Here is a 27,767-nt window from a genome sequence, read left to right on the forward strand (position 1 = left end):
AGGTAATATCATACATTATGAGTATCAATCACCTGACCAAGTTTCATGAAAATCTGAGATTGTGTGCATCATGACTCTACAGTAATATTTTGGTCTTTACAGAGAATTGATGTTAAGTCCTATTTATACTTTAAAAAGTTCAGGGTTATTCAAATGATAACTTGTTTCCTTTTGGATTCTAGTTTCCTGCAGTCAACATATTATCATAACCGACTCTCCCAAAGATCAACGAGACTCAATGCAAATTCACTCCATCACAAGGCTGAATGCATTACCCCTCACACTTCTGGAGCATTACTCTGGAGAGTTTCCAGAAGTTAGGCTATGTCCATATGATTTACATCCACTGCTAAATTTAACATCTACTGATATTCCCGAAAATTGACTGACATCGTCTGATATCTACTGTACAATCACTCTACACTTCTGTAAACCTATTGTACATCTACTGTACAGAGTTATTGTATTCCACTATTTCAAACTGGGCAGAGCCACTCTACTTAAATGTGCCCCACTGGACAGCATTGTATATACTGGGTACTGGCCAGCACTGTTTCCCACTGTATCTATTTTTTGTTCAGTTATTATGTTAAAGAAAAGAATCAAAATATTACTTTTTTTATATTTAAGATAAAAGAATTGCGAACGCTAACGCCCGTTTCCCGCCTACATTTTACATCCAAATATTTCTGAATTTCTGTCAGATATTCAAAAATTATGTTTTCTACTGCAAAGTATAATCAAATCCTAAACAATTTATATAAAAATAAAATTTGTAATCAAATTAATTATCTTTAAACAAAAGTTTTGCTAAAACGGGGTCTTAAAAGTATTCAATGAAATCGGTCTCTATGAGTGAGAAAAATATTTTTTAGCGGCCAATATGTGCATAAAACCTTAATAATAACATATTTACGATATCTTTTAAATTAACATTTCATTTTAATTCATATCTGTTAATTTTGCAAACGTAACAAAGCAAAATTCTTCTTTTGGAATGTATGTCGGTCGGTAGACATAATCCCCCCCCCCCCGTGAAACAACAAACCCTTTGGTAGAAATATGCTAAATAACAATAATAAAATCCCCTTAAAAGGGTTTTTTTCACGGGGGGAGATGTTTTAAAAAATCATTTATATTTAATGAAAATATATATAAATGTTTACATTATAATAAAAAAATTAACTTTGATTAGACATCTTTAAAAAAAATGACTTTAAGATAGGCGGCTAGACAATGCTATCGTTCGCAGTCCTTCGAAAACTTGTATTAATAGAAAAACCTCCACCAGCTTTCTATTTGGAATTCTTTTTCTGTTTTCCCTTATGAAGCTACGGTATATAATTATGTTATTTATACAATCATTTTTGAATGATAAGATTGTAATTTGAAATTTGCAAATGTCTTTACCCAGGAAGCAGGCATGTTTACATTAACACTTAAAGGTTCTGCAACCTGTAGGGCAGTTGCAAGCTATCTTATCTGAGAAAGCTTTAGGTATATGATCTTAAGGTCAATAGTTCCAGCAACAAATAACCATTATTTTTAAAAACATGGTAATTATGAACAAGGGGGGCTTAAGGTAGTACGAAACACCTCTTAAATTATTCAATTAAAATATTTTCTCAAATACAAAAGTATTGACTTAATACATCTAGGATTTTTATGAAGTTTTCACTTCCGTCAAAAATACTTAAATCTAATTAATCTACAACCAATAATGAAATTTTCTTTATTTTTTTTTATATTTTTATTACAGTCATCACAATCATACTGTTAAATTTTGTTTAAATTTGAATGAAAATTTTTCTTTTTAAGGGACCGTTTAGTGTTGCAATTCATTGTCTTAATGGAGAATAAGGGTATCAGAGAGCCCCCTTGCCCATTCCCGTTTTAGTTTGCATCAAACATTTTTTCTTCCAAAATTTACCTAATATCATAAATATCCCCCCACCTTTTTCATTTTTGTAGAAATAAAAAAAACCCATGAAATTAACAGTAACATTTAGGCTTTTGTTGTAATAGGCAAACCCCCCCCCCCCCCCCCCACACACACACACACATACATTTGGATATTTTATTACTGGCGGGAGTTTGGCAGATTTCTTTTTTTGTAAGATTTTTTTAGAAGAATCTGCTCTACCCTTCCGTATTAAATAACGACGCTTCATGTCTGTCAATAAGGAAAAAAGGCTTATTACAACCTTACTTGATATTCGAATCCTTTTTATTTTTTGCTTCAATTATTTATACTGTTTAATATGTTGCTGATAAATTTTCATGTTTAATTTCATAATACATATAGTAAATGCAGTAGGTGTTATTACCGGTATGTAAAATTTGAACCCGACACTAAACATATTATCAAAAGACATTAATCCGTGATCAAGGCATTTGTAGGCTGTCTACAAAATGTACCCGTTTATCAAACGCAAAGTAATCCCTGGATATGTATACACAAAGAAATAGCATAGGTATATTTTTTTGAATTAGTGTTATTAATTGGCTGCTTTTTAAGTGGCTGTAGCACAATTAACGAGAATAGGGAAATTAACAGCCCGGTCGTATTAATCGAGGGCTTGCCATAATCTTGAAGAAATAATTCTTAACCTGGTAAGTTAGGGAGGTGTATTTTCTTATGATTAAGGATGACGCTTACTCAGAATGAAAAAAAAAATCCACTAATGATAATGAAAACACATCTATTGTATCTGATAGTCCTTTGATTGTAGAGGTTTTTTTCACTTTCAAAAAGGAGGTCAATGACCGACTTTTTGAGTCAATAGGCATTGAATAATTTTTTTTTGAAAAATCAACAAAAATTCCATAAAATTTTACAATACGACTAAAATTTTCTTAATTGTAAAAGTATTAAAAATAACAAAACACTTTAGAAAAAATGAATTACAGTTTATAAATGGGAGTGGCACTAAAAAGGTACAAAGCATTAGTTTTTAAGCAACCATTTAAAACAAATATTCCAGTCCGAATTTCCTCTATCAGTTTTCAAATTCTTACCCAAATTGATCCAATTCTATAAAAAATTGAATGATGATAATACAAAAACATTAATAGTATTGAACTACTTTTATTAACCTTATTATGTTGGCATAAAACTTCTATGAGGTCAATGATAAAAATTTTGAAATATGGTATCTTATATCGTTTTTAAGCATTTTCAATATTTTAAAAAATTCTAAATTTGTTCAACACAATTATTTTAATATATAAGTAAGGTAAAACTAACAGAAAAAATATGCAAAGTTCTATAGACTAAGAAATACAATCTTAACTTTTAATATTAGAGAACTGCCAAAAGTGTTTTAGCAGAGAAGAAAATCTGCAAAATTTATAAAATCAGATTCAAAATATAAAATTCAGGATTTAATCTTTTCAGGAAATTACCTAAAAGAATAACTTATTTTTTGTGAATGTAAGATTCAAAATAAGATTAAAAAATAAAACAAACATTAATTTTAATGACATGTTGAATTATTTTCTTTGTAAATGCTGCATACAACTGAATATGGAGGAAAATATTACACTGAAAATATTAAAAAATATTTAATATTTCAAATGTATGATACAGTGCGGTACAGTGGGTTACAGTTGTTGTCATTGCCAACTACAGTGGCTTACAGTGGGTACAGTAAGGTACAGTGCTGTTTATCAGAAATGTACAGTAGGGTACAGTTGGGTACAGTGTGAGTCAGTAAAAGGTACATTGAAGTACAATCAAAGTACAAAAATAAATACGTACAATGAAAATGATAAAGTATTTGGTTTAATCGTATCCAGAAAAGTGTACTGAAATATATATTGTTTTATATTATTCAATATTGTAGAATACAACAGAAACGAAGCGAACTCCCCCAGCTTTGATTTTTTTTCACTTGTTAACAATTGTTTATCCTTTAATATTATGTGTATACATCAGTTTGGTGACTCAAGTCAGGCAAAGTAAATGTTCTGTGTTTCGTTAATTTTGATCATAGAGAGTGTTGAGACCTATTTTATATTTCTACTAGCCTCTAATATAGAAATGATATGATAGAACCTTGCATGTCATTTATGTTCAATGAAAATGTAAACAATGGAAATTCAAAACATTGTGCTAGCCCTACTTAGCTTACTTTGAGGATCTGGATTAAATTTAGACAGGATTGTATTGTTTATTATGTAAATCGAAGCCTGTTATTAGCCTTCTCATATGATGTTCAAATGTATAAAAATACAAAAAGGTTGATTGCATTTTCACACATTTTTAAGATTAAACACTTTGATTATGTCTGTTGTAGTATTCAAGTAATTGTATCTTCCATCAATATGCACAATATTAAAAAATAAATTCCATTTTCATGTCATCTTTAGCACAATAGTTGGCTAATCATGACACATTGTTTAATTATAGGCGTTTTTTTTTGCAGTAAATGGCTTATTGGAGACACTACATTGACTTTTTTATATTGATAAAAGTACTCTATTATTATTTCTTTCCCAAACTATACTAGGCTTAGTTTTTAATTATATAAAATATGTGACCTTTCATAATATATTTCATTAAAATCTATTTAAATTAAATTTGAAGTTGAAAAATATTAATCATTTCAGGTATTGGTTTTCTTATCAATTGCACTGCATTTTTACAAGAAAAAGACAGGAGCAGTTGTGGACAAAAAAAAAACTGATTGACTTCAATAAATTCCTGATCATGATTGAAAATATTGAAAATCAGAAAACGCTAGTCTTGTTGAACAATTTTTTACAAGTTGGTCACAGAAAAACAATCTCTTTGAATTCTCAATTGATAATGTTATATAAGTATTGATAACTATTTATATCTGGCTTTATTTAATTATTACTTCATGTAATAATCACAATTAAAAAACAACCTAACTGTACACATTAAAGGTTTTTGTCCTTTATTTTTTAGCAAATTAACATAAAACATATTGAAGCATCACTGTATAGTAAATTACAAACTCAAAATATACACTTACCCACTCCCATTTCCTCTCCTTATTATAGCATACTAAAGCATATTAAAATAATTTAATTTTTCGAATTTAAACAATTTGATAATAAAAACTTGTGTTAACAGATAAAAACATTCAAACATCAGTTTAGTGAAATTTGCTGCGTTCATTTATTTTCTGAATGAAAATATAAATTGTGAGATTAGTCAGTGTTCAGTTTGAACTTTGCCAAAATGACGCTGAATCTGAAAAGGATCAGATAAAATGAAGTAGTGCAAGGGCATACACTTAATTAGATAAACAGAAATCGTACATGTTACAGCATTACATCCCCACTATATCAGAAATGTTGTGAACTGTATAAAATCGCTCATCATTTGATATCAATTAGCGTTAAATATTGAAACACCCTGCACATTTCTTTGCATACACTGTTGACGTTGAATTTAATAATTCTTCTTACAGGAATATTTAAAGTTCCAAACATTTTTAGAAATTTTAAATGTTCATTTTACAATATAAAATTAGAAAAAAATATGAGTGTTGATGTTAAGTCCTTGCACTGTGTATTTTGTTCAGTATTAAGCCTCGTTCATCTACATGTATGTTTGGCGGAATCACATTACAAGGTATTCCAATGAGACTTTAAAAATGTATCATCTAATAGCGATGTATCCAATTTGTATTTTGATATGTGATCACTTTGCGTAACAAATAATTTGATTAGAATGTCAAGATTATTCAACGGATAACATTTTATGTGAAAAATATGGACTTCTTCTTATGGGCGTCCTAAACATAGATGAGCTTGTAGTTCTACATATTTTATTTCTTTTTAAATTATTCTTATATAATAAAGTGTGCTTTTTATCAAACATAATTTCGTATGGTTTAAAAATGCATAATGGCAAAATTTATATTTCACAAAACATTGTACTAGTCCGCAGTGCAATACTTGTATAATTATACTTGTATGACCAAAGATCAATAAGATCTATAACACTTGCTATCTACGTCCAAAATTTGAAGTTTAGTTTCTGTCGCCTTGTCATTTCTTAAACGTAGTCGATGTTTTAGTTCGGATGGACAAAGGCGACATTCCGTTTACGGTTCACAGATTGATACATAAGGTTTAAATGTATATTCATTTTTTATCAAAACTAAAAGTGTGTAAAAAAGAAGCAAATATAAGGCTAATTATTTATTACGCTTTTGTTAAATCTTAATTCCTATGTATACTTTAAATAAAGTTTTGCTAAATATATTTATTCTTTAGATAGTTAATCTTGAGTATAACACTGTAAGAGTATATTTTGGTATAACTCCAACTGACGTAGATCTGCAAAAGCGTGTCTACCACCTTACCCTCATTATTGTTATTTTAGGGCAGCTGATCGAATATTTTTTTAAAATTAATTTCACAATAATTACTGATCAGATTATATTTAAAGATAGTTTACTGTTATCATCTCACACGTGTTACATCAATATCAAATATTAAAATCTGTAACTCTTGTGCAGGTATTTCGAAGTTTATTTGAAAAAGTCCGGATTTATAGGTGTCGATGTTTCGTCAAGATATGAATTGCAAGGTAACAGTAGTAACAATACTTACAGAGTCTCCAACTGTGGTAGCCCTTTAAAGGTGTTGTTGTCGATCCTTGATATCTGATTACCATCTAAGGCCCTGAATGAAAGCAAAACGTATATATCAATGATATTTTAAATATTCAAAATTGGAAAATAGAATAAATATATTAAAACTAAGTTTTTTAATTCAAAAGACTATTAAGAAATTAAGTTTAATTAATCATTGATAATATAAATATGATTTAAGTAAAAACGGAATCAATTTTGATGTTTAATGGTTGATGCTATCATGCAATGACTTTTTATTATACTTTAACGAGGTATGTAATCGTTCACGTGGTATAAACATAAAAGAAATTAAATCGCTGCCTTTTATTTTTTCGCATTCAAGTACACTACATTCTCAGAGGTCTCTTTTTAGGGACCTGTTTGTTTTCTTTTTTCAATTGTTTAGCCGATCATGATTTTTTAAGCATTATCCGACAGTGGTGCACTTTAGTATTGTTGATAAATGATATTTAACAATGCTCATTATTTTAAATTTGACCGTTTTTAAAAATTATGACCGTGTGAAGTTTAATTTTTTCTAATTTATTTTAGTATAGAAAAATTAGCACTAATCTATTTTTTTTTTCAAAAACCTTGAACACAGACAGGGACATTTTTTCCTACTGTCGCTGATGTATTTTTCAAGGACAGTAACATTATTATTCTTTAAAGTTGCGCTCTGCATTTTCGAAGACACAGGATGAATGACCATCTTTAAGTTCTCCTTAAAGATAGCTTAAAGATGCTTAAAGGTAGCTTAAAGACGATCTTTAAGCCACCTTTAAGCTACCTTTAAGCTATATGTGTTGCTTAAAAATGGCTTAAAGAAAGCGTAAAGATGGCTTAAAGGCAGCTTAAAGACTATCTTTAAGCCACCTTTAAGCCACCTTTAAGGACAACTTATAGGTCCTTAATGTCCAAACTTCTTTAAGCCACCTTTAAGCCACCTTTAAGCCATTAAAAAAAATTTATTTCAATATTGTGCTTAATTTCCAACAAAATGTATTAACTTTATGAAAGAAAAAGTATTAAAACGGTTTTTGTTCTAGAAAGAAAAATGAAGAAAAAAAAACCCACAAAAAAACCGGCCACGGCGAGAATTGAACCCGGGACCCTTAGTTTACTAGCATCACCACACTTCCTCTGCGCCACGGCAACTTACATATATATGAGTGTTTTTATATCCTATATATCAGTAAATATTGAATCACTGTATTGAATGTGTTTACTTGAAAAGATTTTGACAAACCATTCAGTTTGTAACAATCAATTATATCTAATTTATAAATTACATGCATGCGTGTATTTAGAATGAAATACGGAACTTGGTCTTCAGTGAACAAAAATATATTATACCTAAATGAAAGCCGTTAGGTTCACTATAGTAGGCTTTCTTAGTTAATAAATTTAAACCGAGTAGATATACGTTCATCTAATGTATAGCTATAAAAATGTAAGAAAGAAAATGAAATCATTTCTTTTATAAAATGCATTGATACTATTAGGGTATTTGTTCAATTTCCCGCAATTTCCCGGTTTTCATGATCGCGGCGCCGTTCCAATATGTTTAAATATTTACATGTAATTGTATGTACATGATTTTTAAACTATCAATTCTATAACAAACAAAATTACCAATTACCGGTGACGTATTTACTGCATGTGGCAATTGCAAATGGCTTGTATATACAATTGTATGATGTGCCAGGCCGGGTATATTTGACATATTTACCCTTATACATATATTTAAATAATCAATCCCTATTTATGATCACCGGTACATTAATTAATTAGCCTCAAGATTTTACTCTAACATACATGTATCGTTAATTTGTAGACGTAACATCTTTGAAACCCAGAGCTAGGAAATAATGCTTTGAAAATGAATTACAAATGTAAATTAACTTTTATTCACTAGACTTATCGTAACTATACTCGTACATACTAAGATTCAACGCCTTTTGAAACCCTGACGTGCACCTGGGCACACGACACACCTGTTGTGTATATATTGTATATTCTGTGTTAGTTCCAAGGGTTTTCTTAAGTTGGACAAACAAAAGACTTTAATTAGATATACACAAACATGCACCTGGGCACACGACACAACTGTTGTGTATATCTTGTATATTCTGTGTTAGTTCCAGGGGTTTTCTTAAGTTGGACAAACAATAGACTCTAATTAGATATACACAAACGAACAAGACTATGTCTAGACAAACAAAGCAGTAATATCCTGCCCGATATAACAAAGGCAGTTGAGAGTCTTTTCATCTTTAACATGTATCTAGCAGATCTAGAGTTAGAAATAATGAAAATTAATTGAAAAAAAAAATACAAACCTTAAACCGATTATCAAATTAAATCATGCATTTTTGGTTCATTATCTTTATTTTGTTTAATAACCGGAGGAACAGAGAGAGAGAGAGAGAGAGAGAGAGAGAGAGAGAGAGAGAGAGAGAGAGAGAGAGAGAGAGAGAGAGAGAGAGAGAGAGAGAGAGAGAGAGAGAGAGAGAGATTTTTTTCACCGATTAATTTATAATAGGAAACAAACATACTTTAATTAGTTTTATGCACATATTAAGATACAGAGACTGCGCTCATCCCTACAATAATTTTGAAACCCCCCAAAAATTATAAAGAATTTTATAACGGCAATCTGTGTCCATCGGAGCGGTGCTGATGAAAGCGATCTGTGTTTAATGGAGCGACGATTAAAACCGCCTGGAACACCCCCCCTTCCTTTGAAATTATATTATCACTCGGATGACCCCCTCCCATCTCTATAAAAGAGCTTTTGCATTTAATATATGTTTTTATTGTTCAGCTTGATCAATATTGACTTAAAGGCCACTTAAAGACAGTGTAAAGGCAGTGTAAAGAGAGCGTAAATGCCACTTAAAGATGCTTAAAGATGGCTTAAAGGTGGCTTAAAGGTGGCTTAAAGGAGTTTGGACATTAAGGACCTATACGCACTTGCTTAAAGGTGACTTAAAGGCGGCTTAAAGGTTGTATAGCCTTTAAGCTCCTTTAAGTCACCTTTAAGCCACCTTTAAGGACTTGCTTAAAGATGGTTTTTCGCCCTGTGAGAGGCGATAAAGAACTTTTTAAGCACATTAAATGAATATACGTAAATTTGATTTCCATCTATGAAGGTACCAAATATGTTCAAATTAACATTATTAATGATATGAATATCGGCAAGCATCTGATAATATTGAAACAGTCTGGACAAAAAATCATTAGTCTTATATTATTAAAGAATAAGGAGTCATTCTTAGAAGGTTATGAGGTGATAATTTTGCTTGTAGTGTGATCAAATCCAAAAAAGCTCGAAGGACCTTATTATAGATTTGTTCACGCCCGAGCGAAATTTTCATCTCTTAATATTTTAAGAATGATTTCTTTTAACTTATATTTATATAATTTTAAGCCAGAGTACGGTTAAATAATTAAATATAAATAGGTCAAGCCCCCTCCCCCCGGTCGCCCAAATGATATGTCATTTTAAGTTATTGGAATGTATAATACAAAATCGATACGTAGTGTTATTACAGGCAAATACATTGAAAAAATCCTTCAGGCTTTATTGAATTTCATCACAACATTAATATTCATAAACAATATTCATATTAATATATTCATATTAATATTCATTAAATGCTTACGATTTTTGTGAGACTTGTGTGTGCTTAAAGTATAGTTTGATATGCATTCTTTAATTGAAAATGTTTGATTGTTTGCTTGCTTGTTTGTTTGTTTTTTTTTCTATAAGTTTATATCTGATATTACTCTTGCTATATTCAACGTATTAAGAAACGAATTTTAAACGTAACATGAAAGTGCGTTACGATATCAGGTTCATATATTGTAAAACAAAAACTAATAAAACATAAAAACAATTAAAGAATGTGGAAATAAATGCAATCCCCCTTTTCCGCTGCCAGTAAACACCCAAAGTCACCCATTGACGTTCACTGAGGAAAAGGTAGTTTAGATTTATATCGACTTTTCATCCTTTGAAATCGTTATCAGAAAAAAAATTGTTGTTTCATTTTATGACGAATTTTATTTCTAAAATTATGCATCCGACCTTTTTTTTTAATAAACATTTGATTTTGAGCACAAACGTTGTTTATCAACTTCAGAAATTGACATATCACTCAAATTCATTTCAAAAACTTGTTAATTATGAACAACCAGTGCTTAAGATTAAATTTGAACAACAAAATCACATTACGACTGTCATCAATAGTGTATTATGAAAACAACAGAGTTTGTTAAAAGCTTATTTGTTTCCTGGTTTTTGTTTTTGTTTCTAGTTTCTGCAGTCAACATATGAACATAAACGACCGAATCTCCAAGAGATCTACGACACTCACGGCTAATTTACTCTCTCGCAAGGCTAAACGCATTACCCCTTACACTTCTGGAGCATTACTCTGGAGATTTTCTAGGAGTTAGGGTACGTCCATATGATTTATTTCCACTGCGTAATTCAAAATCTACTGATATTCCCGAGGATTGACTGACATCGTCTGATATTTACTGTGCAATCACTCTACACTACTGTAAACCTATTGTACATCTACTGCACATATTTGTGTATCCCACTTAATCATATTGGAAAGAGCTGCTGTATTCCACTGTATCCCACTGGACAGAGCCACTGTATTCCACAGTACTCCACTGTACAACCCTGTACCTAAGGGGTACTCACAGCACTGTTTCCTGCTATATCTACTTTTTATTAGTTGTGATGTTAATCAAAGTACTGAAGAACTGACATGAGTTGATTTTTTTATATTTATTTATTTTAAAATCAATGATGTTATTTTCCATGACAGGTACATGTAGGTTCTAATTTGAATTACGCTCATTTTTATAATATGAATTTTTTTAACTTTTTCGACAAGAATGTCGAGAAACCGCCATATGAATCATGTAAAATAATATTTTAAAGATAACATTTATTTAATCAAACTATGTATCAGTAATAGAAATATTTCTCAAAAATTGTATGGATCCAAGCCATATTTAACTCTAGTCTCGTTCAGCCAAACGATCGGCTTACACCGTAAATCTCCGACAAGGATTTACGGAGACAGCCGAGCGTCGAGTTGAACGAAACTATATTGAACTCTGGCGTAGGAATATATACGACTACAAAAAATATTTAAATTGTTAATACCATTTAATATCTGACTATTTTCAAGGTGTTAATAAATACATTTCATTGAAAAACAATGCTTTAGAATACATTACATCCACAGGATGAATGACCATCTTTAAGTCCTCCTTAAAGATAGCTTCAAGGTGTTTAAAGGTAGCTTAAAGACGATCTTTAAGCCACCTTTAAGCTACCTTTAAGCTATATGTATTGCTTAAAGGTGGCTTAAAGAAAGCGTAAAGATGGCTTAAAGGCTGCTTAAAGACTATCTTTAAGCCACCTTTAAGGACAACTTATAGGTCCTTAATGTCCAAACTTCTTTAAGCCACATTTAAGCCACATTTAAGCTACCTTTAAGCCACCTTTAAGCCACCTTTAAGCCATTAAAAAAGATTCAATTCAATATTGTGCTTAATTTCCAACAAAATGTATTAACTTTATGAAAGAAAAGGTATTAAAACGGTTTTTGTTCTAGAAAGAAAAATGAAAAAAAAAACACATAAAAAACCCTGCCACGGCGAGAATTGAACCCGGGACCCTTAGTTTACTAGCATCACCACACATCCTCTGCGCCACGGCAACTTACATGTACATGAGCGTTTTTATATCCTATATATCAGTGGATATTGAATCACTGTATTGAATGTGTTTACTTGAAAAGATTTTGACAAACCATTCAGTTTGTAACAATCAATTATATCTAATTTATAAATTACATGCATGCATGTATTTAGAATGAAATACGGAACTTGGTCTTCAGTGAACAAAAATATATTATACCTAAATGAAAGCCGTTAGGTTCACTATAGTAGGCTTTCTTACATGTAGTTAATAAATTTAAACCGAGTAGATATACGTTCATCTTATTTATAGCTATAAAAATGTAAGAAAGAAATGAAATCATTTCTTTTATTAAATGCATGGATACTATTAGGGTATTTGTTCAATTTCCCGCAATTTCCCGGTTTTCATGATCGCGGCGCCGTTCCAATATGTTTAAATATTTACATGTAATTGTATGTACATGATTTATAAACTATCAATTCTATAACAAACAAAATTACCAATTACCGGTGACGTATTTACTGCATGTGGCAATTGCAAATGACTTGTACATACAATTGTATGATGTGCCAGGCCGGGTATATTTGACATATTTACCCTTATACATATATTTAAATAATCAACCCCTATTTATGATCACCGGTACATTAATTAATTAGCCTCAAGATTTTACTCTTACATACATGTATCGTTAATTTGTAGACGTAATATCTTTGAAACCCAGAGTTAGGAAATAATACTTTGAAAATAAATTACAAATGTAAATTAACTTTTATTCATTAGACCTATCGTATAATCGTACATACTAAGATTCAACGCCTTTAGAAACCCTGACGTGCACCTGGGCACACGACACACCTGTTGTGTATATCTTGTATATTCTGTGTTAGTTCCAGGGGTTTTCTTAAGTTGGACAAACAATAGACTTTAATTAGATATACACAAACATGCACCTGGGCACACGACACAACTGTTGTGTATATCTTGTATATTCTGTGTTAGTTCCAGGGGTTTTGTTAAGTTGGACAAACAATAGACTCTAATTAGATATACACAAACGAACAAGACTATGTCTAGACAAACAAAGCAGTAATATCCTGCCCGATATAACAAAGGCAGTTGAGAGTCTTTTCATCTTTAACATGTATATGGCAGATCTAGAGTTAGAAATAATGAAAATTGAAAAAAAAATACAAACCTTAAACCGATTAACAAATTAAATCATGCATTTTTGGTTCATTATCTTTATTTTGTTTAATAACTGGATGATCTGAGAGAGAGAGAGAAAGAGAGAGAGAGAGAGAGTTTTTTTACCGATTAATTTATAATAGGAAACAAACATACTTTAATTAGTTTTATGCACATATTAAGATACAGAGACTGCGCTCATCCCTACAATAATTTTGAAACCCCCAAAAAATTATAAAGAATTTTATAACGGCAATCTGTGTCCATCGGAGCGGTGCTGATGATAGCGATCTGTGTTTAATGCAGTGACGATTTAAACCGCCTGGAACACCCCCCCCCCCTTCCTTGGAAATTATATTATCACTCGGATGACACCCTCCCATCTCTATAAAAGAGCTTTTGCATTTAGTATATGTTTTTATTGTTCAGCTTGATCAATATTGACTTAAAGGCCACTTAAAGACAGTGTAAAGGCAGTGTAAAGAGAGCGTAAATGCCACTTAAAGATGCTTAAAGGTGGCTTAAAGGTGGCTTAAAGAAGTTTGGACATTAAGGACCTATAAGCACTTGCTTAAAGGTGACTTAAAGGCGGCTTAAAGGTTGTATAGCCTTTAAGCTCCTTTAAGTCACCTTAAAGCCACCTTTAAGGACTTGCTTAAAGATGGTTTTTCGTCCTGTGATCGAATTTATCAATTATTTTCAAGAAGTTAGACTCGTGCATGTATTAAAAATTGTTTTTCATTTAGCAGACATAATATAACAGCTTAATAAGTTAAAAGAAAAAAAATATATATTTATTTCTAATTCAAAATTGATTCTTAAATGACTTTTTTTGTTTTTATAATAAATTCAATTTAATTATAAAACAATATATCTGTGGTGGATTTTATGTTCAACATGATAAAAATAGTTCTCAACATGATAATTTTTCAAAATATAGATTGAGGATAACTGGTATGACATGTCTTTGAAGCCTATTTCACAAGAGGATCAGCAGGGCAGTACCTGTATATAGTAAACATGCAACAGTAAATCAAAAGGTGTGAATGTCGCAATAATCAACTTTGTCATTTGTCTGTTTGACACCTTGCTCAAGTTGTTAAGTCATGTCTTATTAGGGGTATGTTTGATATTGAGAATATTTAGTGAAAATGACAATACATGAATGAATAAACAAAACAAATTTATATTCATTATTTTAGATGATTTTTTAAATCAAAATTATGTCGGATATGAACTATTTTAAAAACTCCAGTGATAAACAGATAACTGATTTTGATCTAATAGAACCAATCAAACAGGTTATTGGTAATGTTCATATGTGTGTCAACTGGACAGAAACCTGTGGAAAATGTATCTGTAAAATCTAGAAAGTAGGCTTCAGCTACTTACACAGGGTATTGACATCAGTAATGTGTCTCACCAGTTCTATGACACAAACCCGTACACTTCTGGCGCTACATCAACATCTCAGAAAACCCTTAAATTACAAATTTGTGGTCTATCCTTCCTTGACTGAATCCGCTGTACATGAATTCTTTGGCAAATTAGAAGTCAAATTAACAAATAAAATTTTATACGAAAAATTCCGCCACTCAGTTTCAATGCGCATTATTAGCATCCTAAACATAACTACGTTTATGTACATAGAGCCGCTTCATTCATTTTTCCAGAATTAATTACTGCGGCCGTATTCAGTGCAAACTTTCACTATGGTCCGCCAAAACACAATATTAATTTAAAATGTACAAACTGCTGGTTAACCGATCATAATCGGTATGCGTGTACAAATGATGCTTGTTGTAAGGTGTGCAAGACACATGGCCATTCACCTGGAGATGAGACCTGCCCGCATTATCAAACACAAAATATCTCACCACGTTTTGCGGTGCCCAGTGTTTCCTATTTAACTTCTACCCATGTGAACTAGAAATTTTGGGTGTTAAACATGAATCGGCAGAACATGCCTTTCAGTATATAAAAGCAGTTCGGTGCGGAGATCTAGATTCTGATAACGCGATTGCAATAGCCGATAACGCGCTTTCGCCCTTTTTCTGGGTAAGAAGGTCATATCCAATGACAAGTGGGTGTCTACAAAGGTTTCCTTTATGGAGGAAATATTAGAACACAAGTGTGTTCAAGTAATAGTTTATTGAGTTAAGCTTTTAACTTCTAAACAATCAACGACATTTGTTGAAGCAACCTACAACAACGAGTGGGGCACCAGCCTTGACCGTTACGGCATCCGCGATACAAAACCGGATCACTGGCCTGGAAAAAACGTATTTGGCGTACTTATGAAATAATAAGAGTCCGAACAAGAAAACACGCTACTCCGGTAAAATTGACTGGAAACAAAAACAAAACAAAGATCAACCAAATCAGTGTACCATACTACAGATGCTGGAACAACTCAAAGCTATGCCAGACAGTTACGTGTCGGGGTGTAATTGACACAGAGAGCTCTGATGATGAAAGGTAACTGTACTCGGATCTGGCCTCTGACCTCAGAATTTTCAGAACTGTTGTATGTGTACGTTTAATACGTTCAATATAATCGACTTAACAATCATAGATTATAATTATCTACTTACCAATAAGAAGTTGTATAGTAACTATGTTCATTTTTTTCTATTTAGTAATATCATAATTCAGATTACACTTTCTAAAGACTGTGTTCGACAATATTAAAACATGTTTATAGGAAATACTTATATTATGTATACCAATACGCATCAAATAGTAACAATGTTGATATCTTTCCCTTACTATTTTTTTCATATAGCATTCGAAGAATATTACTTCTTTTATTTTTATTAATTTCTTTTTTTTTGTCAACGAATATTTTGAAATATGGCAAATTTAGCTTTTGTATCAGTGAATGTAAGAGGTCTTAATTCGTCAGAAAAGAGAGATAATTTTTTTTTCATGGCTATAACAAATTAAAACTAATATTATACTTTTACAGGAAACACATTTTCTATAGAGAACGGTGCAGAATTGTATGATAGAAAATGGAACGGAAAAGCAATACATGCTTTCTCCAATTTACCTTTAGAAGAGGCGTTTCCGTTTTTTTCAATAAAAATGTAATCTAGATATTCTTAATATGCATAAGTCAAATGATGTAAGGAAACTTCTGGTAAATGCTTAAATAGACGACACTTTACTTACAATCGTTAACTTATATGCTCATATTAAAGATAGTGAAAGAATTTTTTTTTTTTAACTTGCTAAATACATTTATTTCTTTCCATACTTCACAAGATAGTAAACTAATCATCGGCGATGACTATAATTGCAATTTAAATAAAGAAACTGAAAAATCCTGTAAAAAGTTAAGTACCTGTATTTAGTCGATGCGTGGCTGAATAAAAATCCAACAAAAATGGTTATACACAATGTGATGCAGAAAATTCCCCAAAGAGTAGAATATGTTTCATTTTTGTGCGCAATAACTCAATTGATTATGTAAAAAATATTGTTGCTCGGAAATAACCAGGTACTCATAACAATAAACGCAGTTAAGTGACCACAGGATTATAAAATATAATTTAAATTTTAGTAATTTGGAGAGAGGTAAAGGATTCTGAAAATTAAATATCTCGCATCTAGAGAACGAAGACTACAAACGCGAAATCTTAGAATTATTCAAAAATATAGATGACTCAATAGATCCAATTTCAAATGAGAAACTTTTAAAATTAAAGTTCGTGATTATTTCATTAATTACGTAAGACAATCCAAAAACAATGTCAAATATAGAAGAAATGTGTCACTTTTAAGAAAACTTATATACAAGTTTAAATCGACCTGTCCAAAAAATGTTGTCAATCTATACAAAAAGTATCCACTTGTGATTTTCTTTTTAAAATGGTTTACATTGTATTGAAGATAAAAAATGTACACTTTCTACGAAAATGTGTTGTACAAAAAATGTAAGCCTCCCTGTCACCAGGCACTGTTTAAAAGACTGTCTTCAGTGGTAAAATTAATATTGGAATGACAAATACAAAACAAAATAAAATATATATTTGACAAACGAATATGTGAGTTTAATTACAAATTGCTGAGCAATACAGTGTGTTGTAATATCTTTTTCTTTTAAATGCAAAGATAGGTCCTCTGCTTCTTGTAATATGTGCAGCAAAATTAAAGATGTAAAACATTAAATTTTCGAGTGTAAACATGTTCAGATGATATGGTCAACTTTAAGCTTAGTTATAGGGTTTGTTATACGGTGGAAACATGTTTTGGGTTTTTTTTCTTTGAAAGAAATGCAAAAATATGTTTTTTTAATACCATTCTGTCTTTCATAGCCTACAAGATATTTAAATATAAAATGTGTTGTAGATCTCAAAATAAAACAGAGGCAATTAATGCATTAGTTTTATATTTTAAAAACAATATAAAATACAATATTGATGTGCTTGTAAATATGTCAAAAATATAAATGTTTAGAATTAAAATTGTAAAATTTGCAGATATGCTGTAATTGTTATAATACTTGTAATAATATTTAATTACTGACCATTTTGGCCGGGGTTGGTGGATATTGTTAATGGGCTGTTTGTAATGTGAAATAAATGAGGAAAAACCATATTTTATAAACCCATGCCCCCTCTCTTTCTCTCTACACCAATCGCCTAAATTAAAACAAGTATGTTGTTTAATTAATTGACATTTTAATATTTCTCTTTTTATTTATATATACAGGTTGTATCTTCTCTTGCACGACTTATTGTCATGATCTGGTTACATTGTATTGCTTTCAATCTCTCTTTCTCTCTTTCTCTCTCTCTCTCTCTCTCTCTCTCTCTCTATCTCTCTCTCTCTCTCTCTCTCTCTCTCTCTCTCTCTCTCTCTCTCTCTCTCTCTCTCTCTCTCTATCTATCTATCTATCTTACGAATGACAGACTCAATATAGTAAAAGTACTTTAGTCTCTTTCTCTATATCAAAGAGAAATGAAATCAGGGGTATTAGGGAGACCTATGCCCACACCCCTTTTTGTTTGCATCAACATTTTTTTTCTAACATTTACCTATCATTATAGATAACCCTCCGCCCTTTCATTTTTGGGAGGATATAAATAACGATTGGCGGATTTCCTTTTTTTTTAAGAATTTTTGGAGGAGTCTGCTCCAACCCCCCATTTCAAAACGACCATTCAGGTATATCAATTAGGGAAAAGACATAGCTAATTACAACCTTTATTGATTTTTGAATCCTTTTTACTTCTTGCTAAAATTAATTATACTGTTTAATATGCTGCTGATAAATGTCCATGTTCAATTTCATAATTTATATAGTATATGCAGTAGGTGTTATTACCGGTATGTAAAATTTGAACCCCACATTAAATATTTCATCCATAGAAATCAACCTGTGATAAAGGCATTTGCATGCTGTCTACAAACTTTACCCGTTTATCAAGCACAGTATTCCCTGGATAGGTGTACACAAAGAACCCGTATGTATATATTTTGTGTTAATAAGCTGGTTTTTAGTGGCTGAAGCACAATTTACGAGAAAAAATTGAATCAACAGCCCGGTCGTATTAATTGAGGGCTTTTCATAATCTATAAGAAATAATTCTGTAGCCTGGTTAGTTAGGAAGGTGTATTTTCTTATGATTTAAAAGCGATCACCGACAGTTTACAAATAAAATATACAAGGTTTATGCAGTTTTTTAAATCAGATTCAAAATATAGAATTTAGGATTTTAATCTTCTCAGGAAATTAACTTAAGAAAACTCCATATTAGTAAAACTCTCTGATAAAAGTTGAAAAACAGAACTGATTTCAATTTCATAGACTTAAACATCAATTATAAGAAAAAATATATATGTCATCACACTTTTTGAAATGGTAGATAAACATGAACTAAAGCATAATTGAGCATCAGAAAATCGTACGTTTTTTTGTTAAAAGTTAAAATTTTATAGTCAAAAACTTGTTTATCTTTTTTTTAATTTTATTGTCAGCACTGTCAGAACAGTAAAACTACAAACACATTGTAAAATTAATTGTTGGGATAAAAAAAATTGTAGCATTTATACATACAATGAGAGAAAAGTCAGAAAAAGAGTTATTTCCCCTTAGCATAGATAAAATATATTTTAAAAAAATGGACATTTAGGATAAAATCAAGCTGCGAAAATATCTTGAACTTAACAGTAATTTTAGTTACATCCATGTGATTCTATTCACATAAAATATTTAAAACTATCTTGCACAAATTTTAAAGAATTCAAAGTATGACATCACAGAACACTGGATCTACTTTAAAGAATTGCTCATTATTTTGTGATTGAAAGATGCAAAGTAAAGATTAATAAAACATAAATCGATGTTTAATAACCTGTTGAATTTTATTCTATGTAAATGTTGTATACAACTGAATATGGAGGAAAATATAATACTAAAAATATTCAAAAAAGTTTTAATATTTCAAATTTATGGTACAGTGGGTTACAGTAATTTCAGTGCCAAGTACAGTAGCTTACAGTGGGGTACAATAAGGTACAGTGTTGTTTAATAGAAATGTGCAGTAGGGTACAGTTGGGTACTGTTTGAGTCAGTAAAGGTACAGTGAGGTATTATCAAAGTACAATAGATGTCAGACAATGTCAGTTTGATTTCGGGAAAATCTGTGGATTTTGAATTCAGTAGTGATCTTCCTCCCCTGCCACGTAGCATAAAGAAGGATTACTCCACCACACTGATAAAACAGAAGAGGTGTCTCTCATATGATCACATTTTAAACAAATATTATATAAATGCAATTTTTTGGTACATATCGTGCAATGTACATCTGCATTGTCTTTACGCTTTAGTATTTATACAAGGATATGTTTCCATGCAAGTTGGATACTTTAAAAGCTTATTGTATATTCTCCCAAGAGGACACTAATTTTTATATGCATTATCAACGGGAAGTGCTAGATCCGTGTAAATAAAATGAATACCAGCTTGTCAGTAGTTGGCTCGAATTTATTTATTTTTTATTTATTTTTTTTTTACATTTTATTTGATAAAAATGGATCCGATCTCCTATAATTGCTCTATGTGCTTTTAAAATAATTCTGAGCAGCTTTTGCTCCCATAGTGTTCCTGCATTTACTTGGTGCAGGAAATCATGAATTTATATTTGGGAATGGTAATTTCAGTCGTCCTGATCACTTCACCTCCAAGGGGGGTAACAGTAAACAGTAATCACCCTCCGTGTTAAGATGAATATCAGGTGCATTATTCACAGTTGATTACTTTTTTCAGGCATGTTATGTATTAGGTATTGTCAGTTGGCCTTAAGTGGCCTATCTGTCCAAAATATTGATTGGCGCCATCTCCCAGTTCCAGGTCTAAATATTAATGGTTGCTTTGTATGTAGGTCTAGTCCCGGTAATGAACTAGATAACCTTTAAACTTCTTTGGTACTAAGTCACCACCATCACAACCACTACTATACCACCTAACCAGGCTTTCTGTGGCTGAGTGACCGACTTAAAAATACTTCTTTCCATATAAGTTTGTAACTCGGTACCGTTACCTGAGTGGATTTCCATACATGTCTCGAGATACACATACTTTAATCAATTGAATCCAGTTGTGAGGTCTCACACTGGCTAATAACATTTGTTACGCCCTGTGGAGCCTACGCAAAAACATAAAACCATATTGACTTAAACATAATAGCGTTGGTTATCGACTTTGTATTTCAGTGTGCATATAATTTATCGAGAATTAACGTTAATTGTAACTGAAACAATCCATTACAATCCAAGTACATAATATTCCGCCTCTCTTGATGCTTAAGGAAATTAAAGAAAAGAGCAGCGCGTTCTGAAATTCGTTCTGAGAACACCTAACTTATTTGAAACACATGTCCTTCTTCTCCTATTACACTAATGGCTCTAAAAACCCCTGTTCGTATGAAAATCCCCTGTCTTCTTCGTCATTCCCTGTGTTTTCACTGTCATCCCCTGTACATACCCTGTGTGCCACTGTACAGAGCCCTTGTATAACCTACCATCCCCTGTGCGGCCCTGTACACATCCCCTGTGTACCACTGTAAGCTCCGGACACCCCCTGTACGCCCCTGCCATCCCCTGTAAGCCACTGTTTACCCCTGTGCATGTCCCTGACATCCCCTGTACGGTCTTTAACTGCTCGCAAAGTAAATAAATAGCTTTTAATTAATTAGGATTTTTAAAAATTTATTTGCATTCATGTTTAGACGGTGCTTTTTTGCATTTCATAGAGGGCAATATTACTACAAACGTGAATAATGTTGACTCAGCATTGACACAAATCAAGATAATCTTTATGTACTTGTATACCGATAAACCGCTTGTTTTATTACATGCATTTAAACAAATAACCGTGTTCTGTAATAAAAAAAAAAGAAGAAGAAAAGAAAAGTAACTGGAGGAGTGCGTGAGATCTGCAATGTTCTGTGCCATTTAGCCTGCCTGCTAAAGCGCATAATAACACAACATGATCAGCACGTGAAGGTAACCACACACAGATGGAAATGATGAAAATATCACCTATATTTTGACTGTTTTTTTCCAGTGTAATGATGCATAGAATTACATAGTCTTTACGAAGTTCATGTAAATCACTGGTATATCCTGTCAGCTTTTGTTTTTTATAAATCATGAGAGAGAGAGAGAGAGAGAGAAAGAGAGAGAGAGAGAGAGAGAGTTGATTTTTTTTTCTGAAGGAGAGATTAGACCGGGGTCCATTGACACTTTTAACTTCTATCAGTGTGCATTTTCCAATTTAGTTATTTATATGCATTACTGTATAGAATTGTCCTCATGCAAATGCCGGTAACGGGGTAACATATAAACACACATGCATTATCTTAAACAATGTTCCGGGTTTCTGATTAGAAAAAAATATCATACATTTATCTAAATTTGATCTGATTTGAAAAATATAAAAGAGTAATATACAGTTTTAATTCATATCACTGTGCTAAATAATGTTCTGAATTTAAAGCTCTAGAAGCTTTTCACGCTTGAAATTCTCAGTACTGAAAAATCGAAAATTTCTTGTTTCTTTACTTGACAGATTGGGAAAAAAAAGTCATAAGGGGTCTTTAAACAACATATTGCATTATTGTGTACCATTACCGGGAATTCAGACCTGAGGACGTGTGTGTATATACAAGTACACGTGTGTCTGTCACCTCATTGTTCCCAATCTCGCTACCGTGCACTGCAAATTGTCAAGAAGGGTGTTTACAGTATATAGCTAATATATAATCACTGATCGGCCAGTCAGATCTTAGGAAGTGTGTGTATATATACATGTTCACGTGTGTCTTTCATTTCTTTTTCCCGATCTTGCTACCTTGCACTGCAAATTGTCAAGATGGGCTGTGTACAGTAGCTATTATATAATCATTGACCGAGTGAAACAAATTTCAACATCCTCTCCTTTGAAAACTGTAGCTTCAATCAGCTAGTTGTTAATCATGTGTCTTTAAGTTCTTTGATCAATTGATCTGATATAGAATAAAACATTGATGAATTAAAAATCAATTTGACAGCTCTAAGTTTATCTAAACAATTATAGAGAATTGGTTATGAAAATTAATCAAAATTGCATGTTAACTTATTAGGAAATTAATTCCCGGGTAAGCTATTAGTAACTTTAATTTAAGATCAATGCAATCTCTCTCTCTTTCTCTGTCTTTCTTTCTCTCTCTCTCTCATAATTAATCAGGTTTTTTTTTTTACATTTCTCAATATCTATATAACCTCCTACATGGATAGAAAACACATTTACATGTTCTGACCTTGGTCTGACATGTGCTGACATTTATGTTCATTGGCAATTATTAACACTTTGCAGTAAAAAGAGATATGAAAATTAGATTTTAGAAATTAATGAAATTGATTATGAGAATAAATCATTAGTTGAAATTCAATTCAAGAGTGCAATAAGCCGGTCAGAAACATACCAAACAAACATACTAAATAATTTCTTAGGAAAACCTATATAAGCTATTGAAGCTTTATTGTATTTCGATACAACCGAGACCTTGTTTTAAAAAAAGAAAAACGGTGTACTCTATCGTAACATTGCTGATTATAAATTCTTTATTTTGACTGATTTTTTGGTTTTAGTGCGCACCTATATGTTTAGATATATACAAAATTTAAAAACAATGTGCTGCGCTTTATCTAAGTTTCTGTTGTATTGCTTATTACCAAGAATTATATCATTCATAGGTTTAAGATATTCATAAGTAGAGGGTATACATAATATATACAAAATATAACATATGTGATTTCAATAGTTGAATTAAGAAAATAATTTTGAAAAAAAAACCAGTCAAAAGCCGTACAGTGGATGTCAAGGGCATGCACATGGATATAACGTGGCTTTTAGGGGATGTCAGGGGCATACAGGGGGTCTAGGGGCTTACAGTGGCACACAGGCGATGTGTACAGGGGCCCACAGGGGAGGACCGGGTATACAGGGGCTCTGTACAGTGGCACACAGGGTATGTACAGAGATGACAGTGAAAACACAGGGGATGACAGGAATTAGGGATTTTCATACAAACAGGGGTTTTTAGAGTCATTAGTGTTAGCTGATACCATTTTGGTGGACTCTTAGAATACTGTTTAATATTGTAAAAGAAGACCAATATTGAAGTCAATTTAAATCAATACCCTTTGTTTTCTAATGACATTGTCCGGCGTATTATCCACTTCGACATTGATACGTTGTACCTTTAATTAAGAGCAACATTTGCCCTCCGAACCTTGGAACTCTCAATGAACAACCTCTCTCTGTACTCTCCAGGTCCGATGCTTATTTTCAACAGTACTTACCTATTCCTAAACTTACATAGTTGGCCTGATTTGGTCTTTCTGACAATATATCCTCAGCATCCTTAAAGTCAAGCAGTCTTTTTTGTAAAACAAATATTAAGTATTGGATTCATAAACATTTTTTTAAGCAGGCGAGATTTCAAATGCGGTGAGAGCGGACACAGAAAAGTGCTTTAATATTGACATAAAAAAACCCGATGTAATATATGAAAGGAAGAGTGGTTTGAACATTTTGAAGGTATAAAAAGGACCTATTGAATAGACACTTATTCCAATATTATGAAATTTGTAAACAATATGTGTTTGTACATATTCAATTTAATAATTATGATTGCTAGAAATAAAATTAACGTCGTGGGATAGAAAGATTATCAGTGATAAAAAGATATACTCAGGAGTCATCACATGGTTGCTAGTGAACGCAGTGTAAGAATATTCCCTGGAGTTAGATTATCATGGCCATTTAATGCAGAAGTAATTTACAGTGTTATCGATGTACTGTTTCACTTAATTTCACAAACATTAAGCATTCAAACTACAGTGTACATTTTCGACGTGGCTGTAAAACAAAAACAAAACATTGGTAGAGATAAAGTCATTTAAAGATATGTTTCTGTAAGTTACACGTTATATCAATTTGGCATTGTGCTTGTAACTAAGAAGTCTAGTTTAAACTGTCAAATTATTTAACTATTATTAATTCTTGTACATGTATATTTTCATATATTTTGCGAACTTAGATTGAATAAGAACTGGTAATCTTATGAAAAAAATTAAACAAACTGTTTTAACACGATGTTACAACAACAACAACTACAATAACAACATTTAAACAACAATAACAACATAAGACACAACTATAACAACAACACTGAAAAACACAACAACTACAACAACTGCAATTACAATATAAAGATAAGGATAACAACATCAGAGACAACGATAACAACGACACATACAACAATAACAACAACACAGACAACGATAAGAACGGCACATACAACGATAACAACAACACAGACAAAGACGACGACAACAACAACAGCAACAAGGATGTAGACGATAATAACCATGGCGACACGGCGTCATGGCGACAACGACGACACGTGTTGCTTTACAGAATTAACAACAACAATGATGACATCAACAACGACAACATCAGAGACTACGATAACAAAAACAGAGACGATGACAACAAAAAGGATATTGAATTTGTAATTAAGAAATAAGGTATCATTTTGGATGTATATCGAGATACAAATACGGGTAGGTACGTAATCAAATATTCCGTAATGCCTTTCGTGCTAAAAATGATAACTTATTTCTTATATTTACATTTGTTGCAACTTATAATAATAACAATGCCCCATACTTTCTTTTTTGTGAAGACCTTGATAACCACCTTAACTAAAATGACGTAAGAAAAAATAGTCTAAAAATGTTGCAAGTATTTCATTATCATTATAAATAAAAATGACACTTCTGTTGACAAGTCAACACTATTTTGATAAATATAAAGTGAACCAGAAAAGATAGTTCGTTTGTACCATTAAAAAAGAAGACTGAAGCTTGGTGGAATAGTACCACTTCTGTTGATGTCGCAGAGCAGTTGAAAATTTGAAAACAAAGCGATTGAAGGTTGAGTTAGAGTCTACTGGAGTATTTTCAGGGGAGACTCTATCGCAGAATCAGATTTAAGAGCACAATGATTTTCCTCCGACATTATAGAAGAAATCAATTTTAAATTCTTAGTTCTTTTTACTGAAAAAAAAAACGGACAGAGAAGCACAAGGAGTTAAACTTTGACCGTAATCCGTGGATGGACTAAACACGAAGGTCTGTGATATTGCGGATGCGGTTTTGATCGAGGCTAGTAATAAAGTCAGAAATGAATTTTAACTGAATTAAATCTGCGATTATAATTTTCAAGAACGCCTCGTTATGATGTCGATCCAAAAACATTATTCTGTTTACAGGGATATCTTACATGGATTATTTATCCCGCACAATTAATGTTCTATTTTTTAAGAAAATAAATAAATAAAACATCGTATCAAAAAATACAGCTACGTTTTTTTATCCTTATGCCTAAATTATGTTTGCTATACGATATCTAATAGGTATGTTTCAGCACAAATCGGTTAGTTCATAGACATAACTCCGTTATATGTCTATGGTTAGTTTGAGCACTTTGAAAAAGTAGTGACCTAGATTATTCGTAAGTTACTTTGACCTCTAGACCCATTATGATGTTATGCACGAATAACAGTGGATTCCGCAAACAATTCTATGTAAGGGAAAACACTTGCAAGTGTAAATATTGAAGTATAACAAAACATATTGCATGACTATATGATATCAAAAGAAAACAAACTTTTAGTTTATCTCGGAGATTCATAGTTCCTGTCTTATAAGTATCATTGCTTTGATACACTTCATTACATATTAGGAAGCAACAACAACACATTGCACCTCTATAATAAAAGTAAAGCATTTAGTATTGATGCACTCTCTCGGTGTAGTAGTTTTTGTTTCAGATCTAATGAGTTATTTAACTGTGCTATATTATTTTTGTAATTTTTTTTAAAGTGAAATGTTTGCAAATTAAACTAGAAAAAAATCATACAAAATTCAATAAAGAGATTCATAAAAAGTTGACAAAGACTTGGGACACCTTTCATTGTTGTCTACATGATCATGAATTAGTTTATTTCTTACTTCAATCGTTCTCTACTAAAATAGAACCAGTTGTTGTCTATAAATCTAATATGAATAAATATTTGATATTGTTTTGGACACGAAAGTTGTTTATGTCCATCACAACGTTGTTATTTGACGTTGAGTTTTTCACTATTGATATAGTGCTCAGATTTCACAAAATAACACCAATTCTTCCCAAAAATACATTTGTAATATGCAGTATTAATTGTTTTGATTTCCAGTAGTTTGTTTTATACAAATTGATGATTGAAACATGAGTATTACTTCGAATTATATCATTAATGCCTGTGATCTTTTTCTTAAGGAGGTTGTTTACTCAGGGTTTGAGTTCTCAAATCTGAATTGTTAAAAAGTTCAATTGCATGAGTACAATTTGTTTTAAATACAAAAAGAATTTATGAAATTAATTATTATTGACATAACAATCGATTTTTAATACTAAATTATGGAATTAGGCTAAGAAAGTTTGACTTTTAGCAAAACAGAGGAAATTAGGACTAAATTTTTAGATTTTGTTTTCCACTGAAATATTTTTGGTAGTACTATGATATTTAAAGTTAAAATTTTATTTGTTAGTCAACAAATTTTTGCATATTATCTGTTGGTTTTATCTTGCCTTTTCGTATATATAATAGTATGGCACAAACAACAAAAAT

At 31.5% G+C, this 27,767-nt stretch overlaps 1 protein-coding gene and 1 long non-coding RNA gene across 3 annotated transcripts in view; both read right to left on the reverse strand.

Moving 5' to 3' along the window:
- The window catches only part of LOC128182949 (slit homolog 2 protein-like), a 434,673-nt gene that overhangs the window by 22,265 nt on the left and 384,641 nt on the right, over nucleotides 1-27,767 (reverse strand). The window lies entirely within an intron of this gene.
- LOC128182955 (uncharacterized) overlaps nucleotides 5,094-27,767 on the reverse strand; it is a 265,011-nt gene continuing 242,337 nt past the window's right edge. Inside the window, exons 2-3 of the long non-coding RNA XR_008243503.1 lie at nucleotides 6,592-6,663; nucleotides 5,094-5,221 (exon numbers count right to left, since the gene is read on the reverse strand). This is a non-coding gene — a long non-coding RNA (uncharacterized LOC128182955). The remainder of the gene's footprint in view (nucleotides 5,222-6,591; nucleotides 6,664-27,767) is intronic.

Source organism: Crassostrea angulata, chromosome 5 (genome assembly GCF_025612915.1).
Source record: "Crassostrea angulata isolate pt1a10 chromosome 5, ASM2561291v2, whole genome shotgun sequence".
Classification (NCBI taxonomy): Eukaryota; Metazoa; Mollusca; class Bivalvia; order Ostreida; family Ostreidae; genus Magallana; species Magallana angulata.